This window comes from Vulpes lagopus, chromosome 13, assembly GCF_018345385.1.
Source record: "Vulpes lagopus strain Blue_001 chromosome 13, ASM1834538v1, whole genome shotgun sequence".
Taxonomy (NCBI): Eukaryota; Metazoa; Chordata; class Mammalia; order Carnivora; family Canidae; genus Vulpes; species Vulpes lagopus.
In genome coordinates, this window is record NC_054836.1 from 6,972,957 (window position 1) to 6,991,986 (window position 19,030).

Below are 19,030 nucleotides of genomic sequence, written 5' to 3' on the forward strand. Positions count from 1 at the left end.
ATATGCCATTCTTTCAAAACAATACATGCTGACGAAATGTGGTCTGACAGTTTAGGAAGTTAGTTTCTCTATTTGGCCATGTGATGTCCCTAAAGCTTTTAACGTGAGCTCTCTTGAACAATCGGAACATGGCCATCACCAAAGTAAAGCATGAGGGCTTCTATGGCATCCAGATCCTATAGGCAAAGAACATACCATTTCACTCAATAATGACAACCATACATACAAAGACAGGCTTTCCAGAATGTTTGATTTGTCTACTTATAAAGTATTTGCCAGGAAGCATTCGGTCTTGCTGGCATCAACTCAGGGAGGGAGGAATGAAGATGAGATTGAGTTGCGGCCACTTCTTCATGAAGTTAGTCCTGGGTTTGGCAAGGCTTGCTCTCTCCCACCTCCCCCACCACCCAGCCCTGGGCTGTCAACAGCCAATTTGACACTATGCACTCTGTCACCACCTCGAGTGTCTGCACCTGTCTTAGATCTTCTCCTCTGAGCAAGCCGCTTGGAGGACATCTGATAACCAGTAGGCAGCTTGGGGAGTCTCTACAGCAAAATCCAAAAGGAGAAGCAGTGGGGCTTCCCTACCTTTGTCTCTCAGGCTCTGGGGCAGCCTTTGAGAGGACTCGGCTCCCCATTCCTGAACACGGCCCCCTCCTCCATTGGCATCGGCCACTGGCCACAAGCACAGCCCAGAGTGGTGTCAACAACTTTATTTTGGTCCCAACCACAGATCAATGTGGTTAGATCATTTCCCTTCTTAGGACTCCAGGCCCAGTTCTCTGCCCCCTACTAGGGAAATAAGTTGCCACCAGATAAACTGGGGGAAACTGCCGAGTTCCCCGAGACAGAAAGTGCAGCTATGTGAATCTATTCTGTACTGAGTGGAGCCAACAAAATGCAGGATGGCTGGCCGCCGGGGCAGGAGGAGGGAAGTGCAGAAAGCCCGTCCTCTCTGTGGGGCCCTCGGAAGGTTAGAGCTCAAACTACCTACCCGGGTCCCATTCCCATTCCGTATCAGAGTCCACCAGCCACTTTTATTAGCAGCTCTGAGACACCAAGGAGCCATCCGGAGAAGAGAGGAGATGCAGTTTCACTTGAAACCAAGCTGCCAATTTGCAGTTGAAGACACTCTTTGGGGCTGGAAGCTCCGAGTTCCTATTTTGCAGGCCCAGTGGAAACTGTCCATGCTACTTGGACACCGCATCCCGTCCGGGGACCACTACTTCATCTTCCCCACAAGCCTGGAGGCCTTCCACAGCAGCACAGAGGAGCCGGGGCAGAGGCAGGGGGTTGAAAGGGTCTGGGTAGGGTTGAAGGAGTTGCGTATTTTCTCTCCACACTCTGCTCAAACTAAATGGCCTGTGTTCTAAAGTTTCCATAGTACAAACATGCTGATAGAGCACCGAGAGATTAACGTGTTCACCACCAGCCCCTTCTGCATCTGCTGTGATGAGTAAGGCTCCAGAATCACAGAACTTCCCCGTAGAATGCAAAGTGCTCCACGCTGATACCTCAGCTCATTTTCTCCACTGTGTGTTGGAGGGAGGGGCCAGCATCGCGGCTGGAGTAGCCACTAGGTACTAGGCTGCTGGTATTTTAATTCAAGTACCTTCACCACAAATGTGTGAGGCAAAGGTGTGACGACGGGGAGTGGAATCTGTGGCTCCCCAGAGAGGGGCCACCACACCTAACAGCATCCGAATAACAGCACTGCTTCTCATGAACCAAGTGAACCAACTGTACATTCTTTGGGCCAAGCAAAACCTTTCCACCTGTGGGCCGGACCCGTACAGACCGCTCCGATGTGCAGACAGACAAGACATGATTTCTGAAGGGCAAGGTCAGCATTTTCTTTTATTTGTTAAGATTTTATTTATTTGACAGTAGGTCAAAATTTTCATTGCCATCTCTGCTCCTGGTGGAGCTCATTGTAGCAGCTCCTGCTGTTTCGAGTGTGTACACATTAAAAATGAGGTGCACACCCCAAGAAAGGGAACCAGTGTTGCCCAGCACAAAGGCCTAGTCATTCTCCATCACCCAAATTCTGCCTTTATCCTGAGCTTGCTTGGTAATATTTTGTGTAGGACTCAGCCTCCAGGTACGACTGTTTTCCCACTGGAAACGAGTGGAGATCTCCCATGGCAAAGTGAGGACCTGGGGGTTTTCAGAACAATCTCATGCAAAAAGTGCCAGAGAGTATCTTTAATTTGAAGCATGAACCACTTGGAAAATGCAAAAATCCATGTATATGTGTCTTCTTGCTTCCTTACCGAGCTTCCAGCAGATCCCCAAGTAAAGCAAGTATAAAACTGGGGTGAGTAGCACCCTACATGGGGGCACTGAGATGAAGCTGCCAGGGAACAAGGGTCCTATGTCTGCTGGCCTCCTTCTCGATTCTACCCAAAGTCCCATATGCATCTCAATCCACCATGTCCAGAAAACAACACATCCTCCTTCCTCACCACTTCCCCTCAACCAAGTGTGGGTCTGGAAATGGTGTCACCTCCCACCTACGAGGCCTCCCATAGCCCCCTTTGCTTGCTCCCTACTGCCTCACCGCCATACCCCATCTGTCAATTCAAACTCCTATGTGCCTCTCGGATTCGTCCATTTCTCCCCTCTGCCACTGCCTTTGATCAGCCCTCCCTTGTGCCCCCATAACTACTCTCACACTTCCACCTCCAATTCTTTCTCTTTGCTGCCCCCACAGTGATTCTTCTACCAGGGAAACCTTGTTTCTCTTACCTGAGAATCCCTAAGGCCTTGCCACTGCCTACAGGACACTGGTGCTGGCCCAGGCTGCACCCATGTTTGCATCGTGCCCCACCTCCCACCCCTGCCTTGCACTACTGCAGGGGGACGGTGCCATGTGAGTTCACCCCCATGCCTTGACCATGCTACTTCCTGTACCTGGTACCTCTTCCTCATAGGTTCATGCGGCCAATCCCACGCACCCCTCGTCCTTCTCCAGGACACCTTCTCCATGTCCTGCCTTTGATAACTGGATGGGTGCCCCATCTTGCATATTTTCAGGATGCCGTCTGTGTACACAGATGTCCCTTGTATGTTGGGTTTAAATTATTGATAGACAAGGGCGCTGTGACCACACCAAGCTGTGAGCTCCCCAACGACGGAAACCATTTTGCTTCCATACAACCAAGCTTTTGCACAGTCATAGCACATAGTAGGCATTCAGTAAATATTGACTGAACTGCCTGCCTGATCAATCAACTTGTTGGGTAAACATTACTTAACATCACATCTACCTCTCCAACTAAAACACGTAAATATATACAGAAAAAGCAAAGTGAAAGGTGAGCATCAAGAGAAATCACAACCCCTTTTCTTTCTGCATAGTCCTGACCTAAACTACTACTACTAGAATGAGGTGTCCCCTCCTTCCTGGGCCTCCGCACTCCTGCAGTAACCATCCCCTCCCCTGGTCTCCTGCTTTTGCACGTACATCCTCCTTTCAGACTCTGCAGGTTGCTTTCATTAGCTCAGCTCAGCAAGCTCGCAGGAGCTGGTTTGAGTGTAATGGTGAGAGGCCAGAGCTTAGACTTCACTCTCTCTCCTTCCTGATTTTCTCTGACCTTGCATGCGAATACAATCTTCTGCTGCTCACCTGGTCCTTTAATACAGATGGCCACCTTCATCTTCGCCTCCTGAGCTTCAGCTCGGGAACAGCAAGGGCTTACTCTAGCTATAAAGGAAGAGAAATTGAGGCCTAGCCCAGAGAGGGAACTCGCTGGAAGAGAGTCAGCAGGCCTAGGATTAGAAGCTGGGTCTCCCTATTCCCTGCCCGGCACATAATACTTCTTCAATTGCTCTGAAAATGAAAACCTCAGGATTATTTTGCAGGAGAGGAAAAAAAATAGGCCTTGAGAAGCTGTAGCCACATTTTTGACAAGCTCCATTCAGAGGGCACCGTAACTTACATAAATGATTTCCTATTACACTGCAATTGTCACTGCAACATGACAGTCTTGCAGTTTCCTTGAAGTGTTCTCTTTGTTGTTTTTCTGTACAGATCCCCCAGAAAGAAGAATCAAATATGGTCCGAGCAGGAAAACAAATCACATGACACCTGCAGACCCAGATTCCCCTTCTGCATGGCTCCTCCTGAGAAGGACCAAAGAGAATGCAGTGAATGAACACCCTGGGCCTGAGCCCTCTCCCACCTGCCCAGTTCCTAGAGCTCTGTCGTGTCCCCGCAAATAGGATTCCTTTTCAAAAAAAAATGAAAGCCAACAGTTTATGAAGAAGAAATGAAGTGGCAATTTCCCAGCATGGCTGGGAATCAATACAGGCTGTTGCCAGGGTTTTCCTTTCAAAGGGTGACTGCTACACTTCTCTAAAGTCAAGAGTGACAGAGCTCCAGTGCTTGACTTACAACTGCTTCATCATAGCAAGATATTTTTAATTTAAAACTCACTGCAGTTGGGTTCGAACTCAGCTGGGACTTGATTTATTGTTAATTCATTTCTCCGATTCCTATAATTCTCAACTCAGTCACCAAACAGTTTAATGCTGATAGAATCACCAGTGCAATGCTTCATGAATGGGCGTCAGGGGAATTTTGTTAGTAAGTGTGTGTTAGCAACTGTTATTCACTTTGCAAAGGAGCACCGTGCTTGAGCAAAGCATGGCTGAAGCCTTGTAGTTGGGCACGTGGGTCACCCGCCTGGTGTCCCCAGGTGATCCAAATCCAAACATCATTGAGGTGATAGCCCACTCCCACCCCCACCCCAACACACACACACACACACACACACACACACACACACACACACACACACACCATTACCTATGTAAGATAAGTGCCAGGCACTGAAATGCTGCCCATGGGAAATGCCTAACTCTGCTCTCCGGGTCACTACACAACAGTGGAAACCATGGATTTATAGTCTAATTAGAAACCTTCAGCCTCTCTGGGGTAGCAAAGTTTCTTCCTCAAGAGAATATTTTTTTGTTTCAACTATCCAAAATTTAGGGAGCTATGTCTTAATAACTCAAGCCTTCTTTGTTAATGCAGAACATTTCTCCAGTTATACTGAAGCCTCTTATTGGATAAAAGTAGCCGAGAAAACTATATGGAGACGGTAAATGTCATTACTCACATGTTATACAAACATCCATCTCGATCTATTACGTGCGACCGAAAAGTACTCCTTGTCAAAAACATTTCCACACACCGGTCGGAGCCACAATCAAGCTCCTTAAAACGGTTTCTTTAGAAAATGTGCATCTGAAGACACTATGGTCGCCAACATCTCATAACAATTCACAGCGATTTCTGACATTCTCAAAAGCAAATGGCAAGGAGTGGAAGAAGGCAGCCCCTCTGAAAGCTGGACCTCAAAAGTCCCCCCGTGTAACAATTTGGGAGACTCATTCTCCTGTTTCTTCCCCTCCAGACCAAACTCAAACCCAAAAGCTCTCACTTGAAGGCCAGCATCTGCCCCAAATGCTTTCTGTCCAACACTGTTTTGTTTTGTTTTGTTTGTGAATCTTAAATTATTATTATTTCTTCCTGTCGCTTACACCCAAGGTGGAGCAGAGGAGAGGAGGGAAGAGGAGAGGCGGAATCGCCTCTCCACTCCAATCACTGAGTGGAGAAGCCGCAAAGGGGAGAGGGGGAGGTCACATTGTCCTCACTCTGTGGGGCTAGGCCCCTGGTCTCCCCAGCCCCAGGCTCCCCCAGCCCCTGAAATGCTAAGATGAGGCCCAGGGCAATGGGACCTCCCCCAACCCCAATATATTACATCATCACTTTTTAAATAAATACAGGGACTGGCCCCGCTACCCCCTCCCTGTGACGCCCACCCTCACTACTGGGGGCACCTGGGCAGCTGTGCAAATGGGCATGAGGGTGCATGGGAGGAAGGGAGAGCACCGGGCCCCTTAGCCTGCCCCTGCTAAGGAGGGGGAGGGGCCGCCAGGCCAGGGAGGGGGATGGTGCAAGGCACTATTCCAGGAGTTGTTGATTGGCTTAAATACCTACCACCAAATAAGCTGAAAAACGGTTGGCTAAGAATAACCGAACAGGTGTGTCTACAGCGGGACTCCTATGCCTTTAATGTACATCTCGAATCTCCAAGAGGAGGACAGAGCATAAGGTGTTTGTAAGGCTTACTTGGCCACAGATGTTTTTTTCCATGGAGGAACCAGTCTTTGGAATGATTTGGGAAGTGCAGTCTGGTCATCCCTCCCAAACTCCTGGCACCTAAAACCACAATGGGTTTTACATGGAAAGCAAGAGTTCGATTCCATGTGTGTCAATGTCAATAGACCACCTGCCCCTGAACCACCAGAACCCAGGACGCTCTACGGTGACTGATGGGTTTGGCCAGCACTCGTTCATCCTTGTTTGTCTTACCCTTTGTAATAGCCATCTGCCCTGATGTGGGTCAACCCTGCCCCTGCCAGAGAGCAGGCACTCGCCATAGCAGCTGGTTCACCAGCCTCTAGTTCTGTCTTTATAGGCCATTCATCTCCCCCTTCTCCTGCTCCATTTATTCATTCTATTTACTCAGCAAATATTTATTGATTGCTTCCAGTATGATAGGCCCTAGGTGGAGCACCAAGTACACAAGAAAAGTAAGAATTGGTACCTCTCGTCTATAGACGTAAGGAAATAAACAATTTCAATGCTATTGTCATCATCACTACTGCTAGCAGCAGCTTCTTTACCATTATTTAAAAGTATGAATTAAGTTCTGATTACACAAGAGACACTTCAACCAGAGGCTGGGCCTGACCCTCGGGAGCCAGAAATCTCAGGCAGACATGCTAATGCAGACACATGTCTCAAAGTCAGTGAGTTGGCTCACATCAATCAGCGGTTAGAGGCAAGTGCATTTAGGGAAGAAAGACAGGGGTCAGTATCTAATGGTGAAGAGAGCGGGGAAAGAGGTCACAAGCACAGCCCAACCATCATTCCTTTGCTCCACCTGACCCTGGAGGGGCTTCAAAACACAGGAGTTGTAAAAAGGAAGGGGTGCTGGCTGGATGTGATGACTTATACAAAGTATTTTATGCAAAAATGCCCCCTTTTTGTCTTAGATTTCAATATTTACAATATTTCTTAAAACCAAGAGAAAGGCAGAGGTCGGTTGCCTCTGACCGCAGCTTCCAAGCAGCTATGCCCCTCAGCCGACACACAGAAGTTTCTGAGGTATCCACACATGGCCGTGTGGAAGGCACTCCTTTGGCGAATAAGCTCTAAATGTCAGGAAAGCCTCTTGAGACCTAACTGGAACCTGTTCTTAATGCAGCTCCTACTGGAGGCTTACACTGGGTAGCCCACAGTGTGGACAGCCATCGTGGCCATGGGGTCATGACTTCTGAGGGCTGAATGATGCCTCACTGGAGCAGTCTGTTCTAGCTGATTCTATTCTAAAGATATGATATGTTTCTTATATGGAAACAAGTAGCCCAGACCCCCAATTTATGTTGCCACCCAGGTCTTCCCTGAAACCCCACCCTCACCCCCAATGCTGTGTCTTCAGCCAGTTGTCGCACTTCTAGCCTGAGTGGCCTCAGGAACACCTCACACGACTCCTAAGGTTCTCGAAAGCTTTCTTCCTTCCAGGCAAAGGCCAGGCTCCAGGAGGCCCATGGTGAGAGGAGCCCCAGAAGCCCCAGCCTATGGGCCTGACCATGGACAGCTCTGGTTTGCGCAAGCATCACAACCCCAAAGTGGGTGGGAGTCCCTGCCTCAAGGGGGGACTGGTGCCCAAGGGGCTGCAGCTCACAAGAAGGGCCCAGCACAGTGCTGACTGTGCCTGCCCTCCAGACCCTTCTGAGACTGTGTTCCCATCAGGCTTCTCTAGGTAATGAGCCACCTGTTGTGCTTCCACAGGACTCTCTAGCTGGCTCGGTGATGCATTCTTTGTACATTTGTCATTTCTGTTCCTTCCCTACATCTCCCCCCTTTTTCCTTGCTGCTCTGGGATTTCCCCCCTCAACAAAGTGTTCCCACATCAGCTTTTGCCTCAGCCTCTGTTTTTCAGGGAGGCCAGGCCAAAACCAGGGGTGAGGGTCAGACAAACCAAAAGTGCAAGGCTCTGGGCCCTTCCATAGCTTCGAGCAGAACAGTCCTTCTTGCATCTGTCCTGTGTGTTAGAATCTCATGTAAAATTTCATCTGAATAAAGAACTCCACCACATACATATTAAAATATGTTTACAGGGCCACCTGGGTGGCTCAACGGTTGAGCGCCTGCCTTTGGCACAGGACGTGATCCTGGAGACCTGGGATCAAGTCCCACATCGGGCTCCCTGCATGGAGCCTGCTTCTCCCTCTGCCTGGGTCTGTGCCTCTCTCTCTCTCTCTCTCTCTCTCTCTCTCTCTCTCTCTCTCTTTCTCTCTCTCGAATAAATAAATAAAATCTTTTAAAATAAAATAAAATGTTTACAATCACCAATCTTGACCAAGCCCCTCATTTTATCACTGGTGATCCTGAAGCATAAGGTGATTTTTCCCAAGACCCCCTAGCTGGTAAGTGACAGAGCTACATCTATGTGCCTCTAAAACCGAACTTTTCCCACAACACCAGTGGTTTTTAACCAGGGAAACATACCAGAACCATTGAGGAACCTGAGAAAATATACACCTGTCTGGACCTCACTCCTGCCTAAGAACCTCCCTGCCGTCTTGGGAGGACAAGGGGCAAACACTGGGCCTGGAGTTCGACTATCTGCTCATCTGGCAAAATTCTGCTTGAAACCCTAGTATCCACTTAATCACCAGAACCCAGTTCTTAGTGTCTATAGCATGAATGCTCTGCTGAAATGTTCATTGTAGGATCCATGGAATCCATCCCTTTATTCAGTTAAGAATAGCAAAATAAAATGCTTAGTCTTAGGTCAGCCTTTTTCCGTGGATTCTCAGGGCCGCTACCCAGTATATCTGCCAATGGTGGTTTTACTATCCAAGTTAGTATGTTTAAAGGCTCTGAGAAGCCCTGCAACAAGGAACTCTAGCTCTGCTTTACACACTCAGGGTTTCCCCAACTTTGGCCGTGGTAACTTTTGCGTATGTAATACCTATTCACTCCCACAGAATATACTTTGGGAGACGCTGCTCTATTTTAGGTTTACCTTCAGGAAGCAGATCTGAGATGGAGAGGGAGAAAAAGAACTGTAGCTCTGTCTGCAAGGTTAGCTGACACTCTACGTAGGTCAGTTCAACGACACTTCCTGGTGGCTGCAGCCCTGACATGTTCTCCTCTCATTGTCTCTTCCCGCCATAAGAGGGGAAACAGCCAACTCTGCTCTTCTTACTTTCCCTCTTCTTGTCCTCTGGGCCAAAGCCAAGGAATGGTTTATTGGGCCTCCAGCTCCAGACCTCACACCACCAGGAGGCAAATCCAGCTGTACTCATCTGGGACAAGTGCAATGAGAATGCGAGACATAAAGCTGATATTGAGCAAAGACCAGGAAAGCCTTTGAACTGCCATGGCTTTCCTCTCGTAGGGACCCAGTACACGCCTGCCCTCCTCTACTGCTTCTCTCCACATGCTTCCTAATGAAAATACTCTTCCCCAGAAGACCTCAGAATTGATTCCATGGGTCTACATTCAGCGCATTGACTGCAGAGGTGACGTCCTCTTAGCTAGTGATCTGTTTTTGTGTTGGAGTGACAAAACATTCCAAAATCCAATTTGCTGTTGTGAATCCTGGTTCGTGGAGAAGGCATCGTGGCGAGGGAGAGGGCGAGTCAAGCTCAGCTGGCAAGGAGAGGGAGCCGAAGAAATCACATGCACCTGTTGATGCAGGTCCAAGCACGACTCCAGGGACGCCAGTTCCAGCCACGCCTACTGTTGCTCCAGATGGGAGGTAACAAAGCAGAAACTTCTGCTCACCTCGAGGCGTAGAGAAGAAGCCAAAGAAAGTGTAGGCTAAAAGTTTATCTTTGGAGGGAAAAACTAACCCAACAACTAACTGCAAGAGTATCACCTGTGGCTATTCCCTAAAATGTTAGGGTGAGGCTACAGAGACCAAGTCAGGCAACTGAGGCTTGGCTTCAGGATGGGAGAGCACCAAGCCAAGTCTACAGGCTCCATCAGGGCCTCCCAGCCCCCACCTCTCAGGACCTGGAAGACATTCCTAACAAAGTATTCCACTCACACTAAGTACACAGGATGACTTTCCCCACACGCAGCCATTGGCACCAACCTCCAGTGAATCTCTGCTCCCACTATTATATGGCCCAGGCGCCCAGTGTGACCTGATGCCCACAGGCCAAGATTCCTTCCCTGGCTTTCCAAGATTCTCCAGCTTCCAAAATCTAGAACTCTAGGGCTCATGAATGAGTGAACCGAAAAGTCCCTACCACGGGCATCCTTGCCCAAGAGTGAAGAGACCATCCGCCATGTAGTGTCCTGAAGCCTCAGGCATTCCCTCTCCATCCCTACGCAATCAAAATGAGAATAAACAGTCCCCCACCCTGCTGGATGCTTTGAAGGATTAAATGAGAGAGTGGTATTTGTACACCATCAGCAAATTTGAAGCCCTTACTAGAGACAACTGGATGCCCACCAGCACAAGACTCAGAGCTGCATAGAGTCAAAAGCACAGGTGAGGGCTGCACTCATTCACTCCTCCTTAGTTTTTCCCAGGGAGAAATGGGAGTTGCCAAAAGAGGCAAGAGTCACCCTCAGAAACTGAGCACTCTGCTAGAACGATCCATGCAATTTCACAACTCACCAACAGTCAGAGATAAGGCCGTCCCACTTGATGAATGGGGAAATCGAGAGTAGAAGAATAAATAGCTTCACCCAGGGTCACAGACTTGTCCCAGGAAGAAACCACATATTTTCTGCGCCCTCAGCATACTCTCCAACAAACCTCCCCAGGGTGGCAACACGCTCCTCACACGTCTCCTACGGAGGCAGACAGCTCAGCGAGAAGGACCGAGGTCAGTGTGCTTAGGGTTGAGAGGTGGCTCCACCACCCACCAACTGTATGATCCTGGACAAAGTCCTTAACCTCAGGCACCTCGGTTTGCTCATGCAGGAAATGGGGGGAATAACTCAGTTCCTGCCTCTCTGGGTAGTTTCGTGGAGGAGATGGGCCAACCTGTATAAACCACTTAAATGACGGCTCCTCCAAGTCAGTGCTGAATAAATATTAGCCACCACCATCATCACTGATGATCATTCCTTTCCCTTCTGCTATTTTCACAAGGGCAAATACTAATGTCCACACAGCCTCTTCCCTGGGGAGGGTGATGCCACATGATCGTAAGGACAGGGGTCTGGGGGGCTGGCACAGACTCCTGCAGGGACTCAGGAAGCTTTTCTCCCAGGCTGCCTCATATCAAGCAGAGAAGCCACCTCCTCCTTCTGGAACAAGGCCTCTGCTCTGGGAATCAGAACCTCCTGCCTGCCTTCACTTTTAAGACCCATCTCCTAACACTAAGTAGCAGATCCCCCTTCTGTGTCCCTGACTCGACTCCACCTGCCTGCCACAACTGGGATGCTCCAGCCTGGACAGTGAGGAGAGAGGCAAGAGTGAGTAAGTGGGGGGGGGGGGGGGGGGGGGGGGGATGGGGTGGGAGGTCAGGGTCAGGAGCAGCAGAAGGGGGCAGGGGGCAGCTTCCAAAGAGGTAGTGTCTGCATGGGCCAAGCATTGCTCAGTGGAGCCTATAGGGCAATTACCCTAATCATGTGCATCTCCCCAACAGCCGTTTGATTTATTAGCGCGACGTCTTTTTAGAATGCCGCTCTTAAATATAAATAACACTTAATCATCCAGCTGTCGTTAAATTCATGTTATATTGATTTCTTGGAGTGCCACAAATTTGAGGGCGAACGCGCTGTTGGATGTGCACACAAAGCTAAGAGGTGAATGAGCCAGTTGTGGGGGGAAAGGGAAGCAGGAAGGGGGGCATCAGGGCAAGGAAATGAGCCCTGTTCTGCTGCCCCAGGATCTGAACCAGCTTCACGTCGCCGGCCGCTGGACACAGACAAGAAGAGGCCAGCGGAGCCTAAAAGAGAAGGGCACATCTGTCGCACAGACTAAGCACAGCGTGGATCATGGGCTGGTTTTCCGGAGGGCCATCCCCGCCCATCACGGAGCCACTCCAACAGGTCTCTCAGGTGGCATTGTCTGCGCGGTGCCTTCTCCTAGTGAGCATGGGGAGACGCGCTGAGAAATGCCCTCTAGCCAGCTGGGAGGACAGAGATTGGCCGCCTGTTTCTTTGCATCCAAGCCTGGTGATAACTAGGAGCTAAGAGCAGTTCATCAGCCCGCCCCCTCAGCTCTCTCCCCACTTCAGGACTGCTGCCTCCCTAGTGCTGCCTCCCTAGAAAGCCCCCACTCTATTCCTCTATTCCCGGCAGCCCTCATTGTGATTATCAGGATCAGGAGGCCCAGTGTAGGCAGACTCTGCCTCGCAGATTCCCCCGCCCGCCCCCCCCCCCCCGCAGGGGGCAGCAGCAGCAGCCACGGAGAGGCGCAGAGCAGAAAGGAAACAAGTTGGCGGCCTCAGATTCCTCTGGAAATGTGGAAATGTTTGCCGGAGCATCGGGGTGGGAGGGCATCCAGGACCAGGCTGGGGGAGGACAGCGGCGAGCCTGCAAGTGAACACCAGATTGGGCCTGAAGGAATAGCACCCCTGGGCAGCCCACGCTCTCCAAGGAGCCCCTAGAGCTCAGCCTTGCAGCAGCGAGGGGCTGCTGAAAAGAAGCACTCAGGGTTCCAGCTTCTCTGGTATGACTCCCTTCCGCATGCGAAGACCCTAGAGAACTTAAAAGGAACGCCACAGAGGGGTGGTAGAGAGAGTGTGACAACGTGACATGCTCCAGGGCTCAGCAAGAGAGCCAGGAAAAAATTAGATGATGTACACCCAGCTTTACACAGATGTTAATTAATGCCTGCTTTGCCCTAGAAACCAAATTGGTACCTAATGCTAAGTGCAGAAAGTGTGGGGATTTTTTTGAACCCATGTTTAAAAATGTTTAGGTTATAACTAGCATGATGACTGCTGGCTTTGCATTAAAATGATGGTTCCTAAGGCTACAAGACGGGAGGGGTGGGGGGAAGCAGGGAAGGGAGCAAGAGGTCTGGGCCGAAGATAGGCAGACGGTTCGGGAAGCTCTGCACACCATCTTTTGCCTCTTGGAGGTCTCGGGAGAGAATGTTTACCTGGGAGCCACCCACTGGTGCCGGAGCTCACTATTTCTTTTGAAAGCCATGTGCTCCTCTACGCATACGCGGGACCTCCCTGTCCACGCACTCAGAGGGCATGCGTGTGGAAATGATCCAGTTCTGCCGGGAAATGATTCAGTTCCAGCGGTGGGTCTTGCTGTCACACACTGGACGAGCCGAACACATTGGGCTAGGCTCTTTGAGAAACCACGCATATACCTGGGTGTGTGTACACACACACCATTCTTAAAAAAAAGAAAATGATGTTCCTTCCCCCTACTGGGTTCTCCCCACTGGGAGGGCTTTGCTGTATTCCATCTACCCTTTCCAATCAATCAAAGGGCAGTTCACACAGCACACAGCAGGAATACAATCTGCCCCCAGGGGCGTCTGCTGTTCTCCTCCCCAGCCTGGCTGAGACCTTTGCGGGAGCTGGCAAAGTTTGAAAACAGCAGAGATGGGGGTGCGGGAGAGAGCCCTTTATTTCAGCACCCATCTTCAGGATTTCCAGCATCAACCAAATCTTGTGCCCAACACTGAGGCCCCTTGTTCGAAAGAATGTTGACTCCTTTCTCCTCATGTTCTGGAAGACTCCCAACATATTTTTCCCACTGGTGAGTTTGTAGGACACTCTGAACACATGATCTCGCATAAAGGGTACAAGTTCATCCCATCTCTTGCCAGGCTGCCCGACAAGCTACCCCCAAAAGGGACAGCTATGGGGAAACACAGGACCCTGCTCTATTTACATGCAACTGCAAAATAATGTTTTACTTGGATCTCACGTCCTTCCCCCTACAACAACTGAGCCCAAATGTAATGCTCTTTGACCCCCAAATGGAAACTGCCAAAAAGCCCTTCTGGAGCTCCAACCACCTCCTACCTCCACCAGGAAAAGTTTGAAAAATGAGCAGCCTGTGCAATCTCAGTCGGCACGAAAAGGAAAGGAGAAGCTTCGGGGAGACAGAACCTTGACCCTCGGGCTTCTGGAGAGTGGTTCCTACCCTGTCGGGAGCGGCCTGGCTCTGGGGAACACTGGCAAGCCCAAGGATGCCTGGTCCCCTTACGGGGGGCACTGCCGAGGGAGTGACGGGAGAGGCCACCCTCGTGCCTTCCAGCGCTACACCCTGCTCCCGACCCCTTCCCGGTCGGTTTCTCAGACACACACCTCCGAAGGCGGGTGGCAGGTGTAAGCCAGAGGCACAGGCGAAGCAGCCCCCGCTTCCCCGCCCGGCGGAGAGGGAAGGGTCGAGAGGCGAAGAGGGCACCCGAGCCCCGTGTCCCTGGGTCCTGGGGGCCTGCTGGTGCCAGGGGTTGCAGGGGCCAGTAGGTCGTACGTCTTGCTGGAGGATCCGGAGCCCACGTACCCTCCCTGGACCCGCGACACCCCGCAGGCGACGCTGAAGCCCCTTCCTGCCTGAAACCCCGGCGCCTTCGCGGGGAAGCGGCGCGGCGCCTCGGCACGGCGTGTGCTGCCTCTTACTGGGGAGGCGCAGGGCCCGGTCCACCCGCACCGCCCGCACCGCCCGCAGAGCCGCAGCCCGGCCGCGGTGCCCCCCGCGGGGCCGACCCGCTCTGCCAACGTCTGCCCGAGCGTCCGTGGGTCCGTCTCCCGCTGAAGCCCCAGCGCGTCCAGCCGCCTCGGAGCGGAGATGCGCCGGGCGGGTCTCCCCCAGGCCCCTCCTGCTCCCGGCTTGGAAGCGGCTGGGATGCCCGGGGGGGGCACTGAGAGATCGCTCCCGCGGCCCCCGCGGTGGGGGGGGGGGGCGTGCGCCGCATCCCACCCCGGGGTCCTGGGCGGCACAGCTGGGGGTCCGGGTCCGCGGCGGGGAGGGACAGGGGAGAGGCCCCCTCGGTCGGGCCGCGCCGCACCGGGCGGGCGTCCAGGCGGGACGCGGGCAGGTGCGTGTGCGCGGCGAGGGCCGGAGTGTGGCCGCGTGCGCGCGGGTGTGCGCGGGTGTGCGCGGGTGTGCGCGGGTGTGCGCGGGTGTGCGCGGGTGTGCGCGTGCGGCGGCTGGCCCGGGCCGCGCATCCCCGCCGGCTCCTTACCTGCAGGCGCCGCGTCCGCCTCCCTCAGCGGGAGCGCCGCATCCACACTGCGGAGGAGCCGCGCCGCGGCCGCTCGGCCCCTCGGGCGTGTGCGTGCGCGCGGGGTGCCCCGGCCCGGCCCGGCCCGGCCCCGCGCGGACAGACGCCCGCCGAGGCGCGGGACCCGGGGCGGGCACGGCGGGCGCAGGGGGGTCGCAGCCTGCGGGGCCGGGCAGCTCCCCCGGCGGCGCCCGAGCGGGGCGGGGGCTCCAACGACGAGGTCGGGCGCGGATGCGATGCGGGCGCCGCTGCCTCCACCGGCGGGGCCGGGCCGGGCCGGGGCGCGGGCGCGGGCGGCGGCGGCGGCGGCTCTCGGGGCTGCGGCTGCGGCGGCGCGGCTGCCCCCGCCGTCCCCACCCCGCGGGCCGAGTGTCCTTGGTGCCGAGCGGGCGCGGCGCCGTCACTCCGCGCCGCCCATGCCCGCCCGGTCGGGCCGCTGCCCGGGCGCGGCGAGGGCGCGGGGGACCCCCCCGGGCAGCGGCGGCCGCCCCCCGGCTGCCCCCGGCCCGCGCCGCCGCCGCCGCCGCCCCCGCCCCCGCCCCCGCCGGGGGACCGGCCGGGCAGGGCCGCGGGCCCGGGGCTGGGGGGCCGCGGGGGCCGCGGGCTGCTCCCCGGGGAGGCGCGGGGCTGCGGCGGGGGCGGCGGCGGGCGCTGCGGCGGCGGAGAGCGCGGCCGCGGGCCGAGCCGGGCCTCCCGGGCGCGCCCCCGGCCCCCCGGGCGGGCCGCTCGCAAAGTTTGCAGGGGGCAGGGAGCGGGGCCGCCGCTGGCTCGGCCGCCGCCGGAGCTCCCGGGCTGCCTGCTGCCGCCGCGGCTCGCTGCTGCTGTGCATTGAAGCCCGGCCAAGCGCTGCAAAACTCCAGCTGCCTGGCGCGCTCTGGGCCCTCCTCTCCTCCCTCCGCCCTCCCTGCTTCGCGGCCTCCCCCCTCCCTCCCTCGCCTCCGCCCCTCCCCCTCCCCCCCGCCGCCGCCGCCGCCGCCGCCGCCGCTCCCTCTCTGGCTCGCCCGGGCTGGCTCGGAGCTCGCGGCTGACACCCAGACCGTCGGAGCGCGGCCGGCAGAGGGGGCAGGGGCGCCGCCCCCGGGCCCGGGCCCGCGCCCCCCAGCGCCCCCCGCGCCCCCCGCGCGGACCTTCGGCGCCCCTGCCCGGAGCGGCGCGGGCCGGAGGGGGGCGGGGCGCGGGGGGCGCAGGGGCGCGGGGGGCGGGGGCGCAGGGGCGCGGGGGGCGGGGGCGCAGGGGCGCGGGCGGGGGCGCGCGCTCGGAAGGGGCCGCGCTCAGCCTCCTGGGCGGTCACGCGGACGGTCGCAGGGCCCCCGGGTCCCCGGAGCCCACGCGGGCGCACGCACCCTCCGAGGCACCCCCCCCACTGCGGCCCCCACGGACCGAGGCCTGGGGAGCTCCGGGCACGGATGGCCAAGTGCCCTGCAGCCTGCTCCGGAACCTGACTCGTCCATCCAGGTGCGTACGGAGAGGCTGACCTGGCTCCTCGTCTCCGAGACCCAGACCGCAGCAAAACAGACAATGCGACGTCAGGGCACCTTCCGAGGTCCGAAGAAAGCCGTCACCACGTTGCTGCGCTTTAGGCAGTCGTCTGGCAGAGAGGAGAGGAGAGAGGCCGGGTGGGAAGTGGGTAGCGCCACCCCTGAACCCTCTGCCTCGCCCTCCTGGGAATGTGCCCCCACCCACCAGGAGAAGCCTAAGGGATCCCCGCTCTGGGTGCCCACCCCGCGCTTAGGGCCCCGGCCCCGGCCCCGGCCCCCGCCCCTACCCCCACCAGAGTCCCAGGGCACAACCATCCGCTGTGCCACCATTGCCTCCCCACGTGGGCAACCATCCCCCAGGAGCTGCCAGCGGAGCCGCGGGGCGTCGGCCTCCCCCCTCACCCCTCCTCAACTTTCCTTTTCCCGTAGGCAGCCAACTTCCTGCCCATTACTGTCCCTCCCATCAAAACATCTCCTGAGAATCTTGCCATTAGGTGGAAATGATTGACGACGGCATAAATCCCTACACCTTCCTGCAGGGGTTAGATTTTCACAGAAATCCGAGTTGTAAACCGAGGAGTCTTGGAAAGGAGCTGAGAACTACCCAGCTCTACGAGCCCCGGGGGTGGGCCGCGTGGGCAGGTCAGGCAGGGCCCGGCTAGATCGCGCCTTGCTGAAGCTTGGCTCTCAAAGGTGGGCGCCTCCGTGCAGAGATGAGCCGCGCCAGCGCCAGGAGGAAACCAGACATTTGCTTGTTTGGTTAGAGGGTATTCCGGGAGACAGAGTGGAGCCCTTTTAGCCTCTGGTCCTCCGCTGAGTATTGCATGGCCCAGAAAGCAGCGAGGAGTTATCTTATTAGCTAGCGTTAATACATTGATCTGGCTCCTCTATTCTCAGGAACCCTGGATCCCAGACTCTAGATAAAGCGCACAATATCAGGTTAGTTTCGGAAGTCCAGAGAAACACATAACAAAATAACTCAGTGCTGCTGCTCCTCGGACTCGCATCCGGGCAGAGGAAGCCCAGGGCCAAATGCCTGTCTAGGCAGACCGAGGCCCGGGTGAGGTCCCCAGGATGCAAAATTTAAAGAGGTGCCCAGGCTCAGGCTCCTGTAAGGCTGTCCTCACATGGTCCTGACCCCACTCTGAGCCATCAGCTCTAAAATTGCTGTACGGGACCATCATAGGCCTTTCCCGGAGGTGACAGGCAGACAGCGACATAGAAAACCCTAATGGGTCACTTACGGACCATGGCTTAATAAAAGCAGTGGGGTGGGGAGCGGGGCAGGCAAGCCTTTCAAATCTCTGCTTGCCACTCGGCTTTCAGGGTATGTCATAAAAATGCTAAAAGAGAGGGGAAGCAAGAAAACAGCTTTGCTGCCATTCTAACATGTATTTCTAATACAACTGATTTTTCCTTCCTGTAGCCTCCCTGTGATTGTGTGTGTGTGTGTGTGTGTGTGTGTGTGTGCGCGCGCGCGCGCCCACACACACACGAATATTGCTGGTGAGCCCCAGGGTCATTTTCTGATGGATGGATGGGAAGTCAAAGACCTTTTTTAGAGGTGGCAAATAAAATATATTTATTATTCTTTATCTCCTGCCTAGTGTGTGGTGTTATTTATTTTCATTCAGAAACACGGATGCCATGTGGTGCCTGAAGAGTAATAACAGAACCAAATGGCCAGAAAAGGAGTGGGATACAAAGCTGGCCCAACAATGGGCAGGTGAGGGGCCCCAGCTGTTTCTTTCATCATTAACAGGGCCATTGGGCCAACCACCTTTACCCTCCTTCCCTTCCAGTTAGTAATGAGGGGGATGTTGAAAGGGTGGTTATAATGTCATTGTGAGCGAGACCAGGAAGGGTCAAATTAGCAACTGTGCAGGGCTTGATTTTTATTATCATTACTATTATTGTTATTATTATGGCTCCTTGGATTTGCTCTCTCAAGGCTGGAGAGTGGGTTGGGGTGGGATGAGTAGGACTCTACACTGGAAGCGTGAAGACCAGGGTCCTAGTCTGAGCGCTGCCACCCACGAGCTCGATAATCTGGAGATGTCACATTTTCACCTGCCCGACTCAGCCCTTACAGGTAGTGCCATTCAAAGGAGATGCTACCCATTCATGCATTTGGAAACTCTAAGCGCAACACACACCCAAGGAATTAGCATTGCTTTGCAGAAGGACATATGCTTTTTTTTTTAATATTTTTTTTAATTTTTTTTATTATTTATTTATGATAGTCACAGAGAGAGAGAGAGAGGCAGAGACACAGGCAGAGGGAGAAGCAGGCTCCATGCACCG

At 54.5% G+C, this 19,030-nt stretch overlaps 1 protein-coding gene across 15 annotated transcripts in view; it reads right to left on the reverse strand.

Annotated features, from left to right (window-relative positions):
• The window catches only part of PLXNA4 (plexin A4), a 428,345-nt gene extending 413,000 nt beyond the window's left edge, over window positions 1–15,345 (reverse strand). For 7 of the 15 annotated variants that reach the window (XM_041727615.1, XM_041727613.1, XM_041727622.1 and 4 more), the window contains exon 1: window positions 15,210–15,344. The gene's annotated coding sequence lies outside the window, so the exon portion shown is untranslated. Of the gene's footprint in view, window positions 1–15,209 lie in introns of all 15 variants that reach the window. The other 8 variants (XR_005983437.1, XR_005983436.1, XM_041727617.1 and 5 more) reach the window with 4 other exon arrangements.
• Between the last annotated feature and the right edge of the window lie 3,685 nt (window positions 15,346–19,030).